General features: G+C 37.0%; 1 long non-coding RNA gene across 1 annotated transcript; it reads left to right on the plus strand.

Annotated features, from left to right (window-relative positions):
* The first annotated feature begins 1,872 nt into the window (after positions 1–1,872).
* On the plus strand, positions 1,873–5,184 carry LOC117561982. The gene is made up of 4 exons (XR_004571471.1): positions 1,873–1,931; positions 2,371–2,520; positions 3,682–3,842; positions 4,896–5,184. It is a non-coding gene; the product is annotated as an uncharacterized LOC117561982 (long non-coding RNA).
* The last annotated feature ends 1,161 nt before the right edge of the window (positions 5,185–6,345 follow it).

The raw sequence follows: 6,345 nt of genomic DNA on the forward strand, positions 1-6,345 counted from the left end.
ATACATACAGTATGTAAAAAACATATTGAGTTTCACCGTAAGCGAAAAATGAAAGGATCTGGAAGTTAAATAACATTAGCATCTTCCCCTAGGCCTTATAACCCTAGCATAAGCTCATCACATTGAACATGCTAGCAAGCACTTACAGCCAATCTACTCTGAAAATCAAAACCTTGTTAGCAGTTAGCTACCTGCTAAATTGGTATTAGTATTGCAATTACAGTAAAGCAACTCTACTAACAAACAACCAACTGTTGTGCGTTCACAACCCAAGAAACATTGAGCTGCTAATCTCTTTCAACAGAAGAAAAAGCTGTGTACATTTCTGACATCATTCACACGTGAAGCTATACGCAAAGTGCCTTGTGCAGCTAACACAGAGTGCATTCTCGTAGCGATTGCTACAACTGCACCGCGTTTGTTAGGAAAGTAGCTTTATGAAATGTAGCAATGTTCTAAAATGTGTGACTTAGCTCAATATTTAAAAAACAGAGTGATTGGCGGACAGCATGCAAAACAATTATTGAGTTTCACTTTAAGTGAAAAATGAAAGGATCTAGAAGTTAAATAACATTAGCATCTTCCCCTAGGCCTAGTACAATTCAGCCCAAAACATTGAACATGCTAGCAGGCACTTACAGCCAGCCTCTGAATACTGTATCAAAACCTTGTTAGCAGTTAGTGCTACCACTATGCTAAATTGGTAGTAGCATTGCAATTAAAGTAAAGCAACTCTACTAACAAACAACCAAATGTTGTCCTTTTAGACGTCTAATAATATCCAACTATTCAAGTCCATCATATTGAAAGAATAGGCTTTCACCAAAGCATGTTGACGAAGCTAGTAATACAGCGAAAGATCTTTTACAATCAAAGTCATTTAGCTTAAATATGTACAGTATTGTGATAATGTCCCACACAGCTAGTTGGTTACAACAATAATGTCACAGGGATTTCAGGCAGAAGGTAGTTGAAGGTTAAGTACCTGTGAATGTAGGTAAACGGCCTCGTGGAACAACAAAGATTTATTTTCTGTTTGTTTAAAAAATAATCTCAGTAATACATCTTTGTCTATCACACTTTGCTTCTGTAGATCTCCCATCTGACTTGATTGTGAGCTTGTGTTTTCAAGAAGTTAATTGAGCATGTTTTATGTGACTGAACAGTCTCATAGGGTATTGGACTCTCTTAAAACCAAGGTAGGTGCAGAATAGGTTTCTCAAAAATAAAGCAATCAGGAAGGCAGTAGCCTACTATGCATGACTACAAATGATAGTAAACTATATGTACACATTGATTAATACCTACTTAAGTTGTACCTGGGACAGGGCGCCAAAGTACAGATGGGATATTCCTGATCATAATCAACTTTATATAAATGTGCACCAACATTAGTTATTAGTACACTATTCTCAATTTAAAAGAATAAATGGACGATAAAGATATTCTTATAACATATTTTGCTTGTGTCTTTCGTAGGCCTTCAGTGTTTGTTTTATTATGTATCGACTAGTTACATTGTCATTTTGTAAATTAACAAAATACAATCCAAAGAACAAACTAAATATAATTGCAATGTAAATAGTTTGCCCGCCATCGTATTTGTTTTACTTTTAAATGAATGTTCATGGTGTGGTGTTACGAATTCTTAAAATAATACAAAGATTGGAGGAGCCAGCAAACGACACATCTACATCAAAGCATTTTCAGGGCAATCGATTTGCAGCCAATCAGAGACGAGATCTGCTGCACCCAGGCCATCGATGTGACCCAGGCACGCAGAAACCAGGCAGAGACCAGGCAGAGACCATGCGCTAATGTACGCACAGAGCATGCGCAAAGCCACAGACCACGCAGTAACCACATGCCACGCTGCTCTCTCTGAATACACAGCACTTCGCCAGCCGGGAGAGGAAGCAGCATTTTGAGAGGTAACGTTACAACTATTTATCAACGGATACAAAACATACAACTCAAAACTTAAAACATTGCAAACGTCAAAGTCCTAGCTATGGTGTTCATTTTGATTAACGACCGAAAACAAAGTAAGTAATGTTAGCTAACGTTACGGTAGCTAGGTAGCAGCTGAGCTAGCTAGCTAGACAATGGATGGGTATCGTTACGGTACTTTACAGGGATGCAAACGTGACACTTTTCGCCGTTTTGAATCCAAAATAGATTGTTTGTGTGATTCATGTAGATCTGCAATACAAATATTGTTGGGTTATGGGGGGGAGGGCGGGGGTCTGGGACCCGGAGTAATCTGCGGCCACGAGGTGTTATGCGCCACGTGTAACGGAGTTAAAAATGTGTATAAATAAATATTAGTTATAAATTAAAGATTTTCTTGGTAATTTAATAATTTAACAGGTCGCTTATGGTTGTGACCCTGATCTTCCCGGATGTCTGATGCTTCTTTTGAGGCATTTCAATGAAGACCAGGCCAAGATGTTCCTGAAAGTTGATGAAACTTGTCTGCCATCGGAAGTTGATGACCTGTCAAGTGCACCATGCATCGTTGTGTGTTTTATGATTCTTATTTATTCCCCCCGCCTTTTAATCCTTGTGCATGGCTACATTGGCTTGGAATATATATATATTTTTAAATGTTCCCATCATTTGGCTGTGTTAATGCAAATGGCATACGTTTTGGTGAGGGTGTGAGTTATTATTATTTATTTTCAAATGTTGGAAGTTTAAAGCTACAATAAGTCTACAATGAAGTGTATAGCCTAAATACAGACACTCAGACCTGATGTTTTGAAGTGGGGTTGTATGAGGTACTTATCCATAGTCAGTGTATTACGCCCACAGTAGATGATGGTCGGCATTCCCCCAGTTTGGAGATGCAGACAGGAATTACCGCACAGAAGCAAATCAATGTACTGGGGTGGATGCGGTCGGCAGCAAAACATTATTTAAGACACATAAAAGAAAGGCTCACAAAAAAAATCAGTTAAGTGTATGATATATTTAGAACATTTTGCTGGTTTACCTTGCCATGAGACAGCTATACTGTCTATGTTTCTTACAGAGAACCGAAGTCACCATCTATGTTCTCATCAAACCACCAGACAAAAAACAATAATTTTACCTCTCAGAACACTGGAGTCGCTTAGTTTGTGTGTGCTATTGTGTGACTTTGGTGAATCCGAACTTACCAAAGTCACACAATAACAAAAACAAACTTACCAAAGGTTGCTTTGGCGAGAGCATAGATGCATACAACAGCTTCAGTTCCCTGAAAAGGGCTGTCTTATGGCAAAGTAAACACACGAAAATATTCAAAATATAGCGTACGATATTTTTAGGAGGGCCTTTCTTTAAGGTGGCTACAATATGTTTTGCTGCTGACCCTGTCCAGAGCAGTACATTGCTTCCATGTGGTTGCTCCTGTCTGCATCTCCAAACTCGGGGCATACCGAAATCATCTACTCTAGGTAAGACACTGACTATGGATAAGTACCTTATACAACCCCACTTTAAACACCCAAACTATCCCTTTAAGATGTGCCATCTTCTACTGTTAACATTAAGAAACACTTAAGAAAGAAAAGAAAGCTGCAGGAGCTCACAATTCTTTAAATACAATTGGCCATATGATCACCAGTACAAACAAATATGAACAATCTGCACCAAATATTTTTTGCATTTATACTTTTTTTTGTAATTTTTTTACAGGGAGTTCTCCCCTGACAGCTGGACACTTCATGGTCGCCGTCGACCAGACCATCGTCAATGGCAGTGTCCCAAATGTTGTTGACACTGATGTTTGCACTATATTACTGCCTCAACATCAGCTATCCCACAGTACTGGGAGGTACCCTGGAGTTCTTGCAGAGGTAAGACTTGAATTGTAATTATTCTAACTCATTCCATCTTAAACCACAGAGTAGAGGATTGTGCACATTTCTGACACACGATAAGTGCTCCTGACAATACAAGATAATCGAGATAAAAAGATTATTGCGCTGCATTCTGTTTCGCATTATGCTCTAGTTCTGTTTTGCGATGTCAATTCAGCGTACCCCTTTCCTTTGCAGTGGTGTGCTTTAGCTCCTCCCTAAAAGCCCAAACTCACTCTTAGCCAATCGGTGGTATGTTTACTTCAGCTCAATGAAAATGACCGAAAGAGGGCCTTTTGTCGACAACAAAAGAAAACCAATTAAGTTATTTGGAAAAAGGAATTGTTTTCAAGGAGTCCAATTGAATAGGGATTCAGCTAGGACTGTATAGGGGAAGGTTTCACTCGGAGTGACTTACACTTTGGGGTGTCGGTAAGAACACACAAGATTCTTGGTAGCGGTTGATTTCCTTAACATATTCATATCAACAGCACAGTAATACAGCCATGGAGCAGGTTTAGTGTATGTGTGTGGTCTATAGAGGCTTTGCGTGCATGTCAGCACCTGATGACAACGGAATCTGACGAGGAAGAAGCAACTATTTCTTGCACCGAAATGGGATGGGCACCAAAACCCGGTATTATTGCAGTGAACAAACACATTAATACTTATTTTGGTTAACTAAGATGCTTTTACACCGCTCACTCTGCTGCTGACACGCACCTCATCTGCCCCAGTTACACAAACCTCTCAAGATGGCACTCGTAGCTACCACACTCAAAAAGTATTTTCTCCTGTTTACAGACCTGCTGCGATACTGTCCAGTGTGATAGTGATGCCAAGTGACAACTTTACATAACAGAACTGTTTTCAAACCAGTGCTTTAAATGTACAGATATGATCATAACAGTCAATTTAAGAGTAGTATTGCCCTTTGACTTCAAGCTGTATAAGTGTGAAGACAATTAATGGCCGTATCATCCACATCATTTGTAATTATAAAAACTATTGTTTGTAGCACTACATTTAAGTGTACTTCTGTCTTAACAGGTGCCTTTTCAAAATCAATCCGGACAAGGGGACTAAAGTGGAGAGGAAAGCTTCAAAGAAACAGCAGTCAGTCAATCCGAAGGTGCTTTCATTGATCACCAACATCGCTGACTTTGAATGGAGAGAGTAACATCGCACACACATAGTCACATACATAACTGTTAAGAGAGTTTAGTGTTTATAATGTTATGTTTGGCACAAAATGTTGGCTAATGTTTAAGGTTTCTTTGCCGGTCTATTCTGCTTTATTATTATTGTGTTTATGTGTATGGATGTATGTGTGTATATGTATGGGTTATATATATATAGAAAGTATTGTAATAACGTGTATATATTGTGTTCTTAATTATGTTACGGCATTGCAAATAATAAGAAATTATAAAAAATAATGGTGGTGGTGTCATTTTTTATTTATATTGTCAAATATTTTCAACATGTTGCCGAAGGCATAACGTTTTAATGATACATTTCTTTGCTGCATAATTTCACAGATTTTAAAGTATTATGCAGACAAATATCATCATACTTCAGGAGTTCTTTTTTCCAATTTATATTTTTAAATACAAGATTGACACAATGTCAAAGTACAGTAAACCTACATTTAGAGAAAGTAAATGCATTTATTTTTGACAGTTTATTAATGTATTTGAATACAGATTTTTCCTGCAAAACATCTGACAGTTAATGTAAACTTAAGCATTTGCGAAAATAAAATTACATGTTTTCTTTGTATTTTACATGTAAATGATCTTTGATTTACAGTAATATTTTTAAAGAACAACAGTAATCTTCTGTCTTTAAGCTTTTTATTATCATTTAAAAACATATTTATTCTGTTGTTTTAGAGGTAAATGACTCTATTCTAACAATTAATATATGTTAAAAGAAAAAGATTTCATGGAATTATAAGAAGATTTCTTGTGAAATTACAGATTTTTTTGGCAAAAAATGAGATAATTAATGTAAACTAACGCTTTTGCAAAGTAAAATGACGTTCTTTTCTTTGTGTTTTACTTGTAAATGGTCTTAGATATACGGTACTTTTTTGTAATAATAAAAGTAATTTTCTGTATTTTAGCTTTTCTTTATCATTTTTAAAAGATAATTATTCTGTTTTCTAGAGGTTTATGACTCTATTCTAACAAATAATATATGTTAAAAGAAAGATATTTAATGTAAAATGACAGTAATAGAGGCTACTTGTGGTAAGGTAAGTTACTGTTTTTTTACATGTTATCTCCGTATTTTATTTTACACTTTTTTTCCTTTTTTTAACGGATATTTTCTGGCGCCCCCGTCGCCAGAAAATAACCGCTTTTTTACAAAAAAAAATTACAGTGTAGAAAACCATAAAATATGAAGCATTTTCATTGTGGGTTATACCAGCGGCGTAGCTGTGGGTGGGGCCGGTTGGGCCTAGGCCCACCCACATTGCACGTCTGGCCCACCC

Source organism: Gymnodraco acuticeps, unplaced genomic scaffold (assembly GCF_902827175.1).
Source record: "Gymnodraco acuticeps unplaced genomic scaffold, fGymAcu1.1, whole genome shotgun sequence".
Classification (NCBI taxonomy): domain Eukaryota; kingdom Metazoa; phylum Chordata; class Actinopteri; order Perciformes; family Bathydraconidae; genus Gymnodraco; species Gymnodraco acuticeps.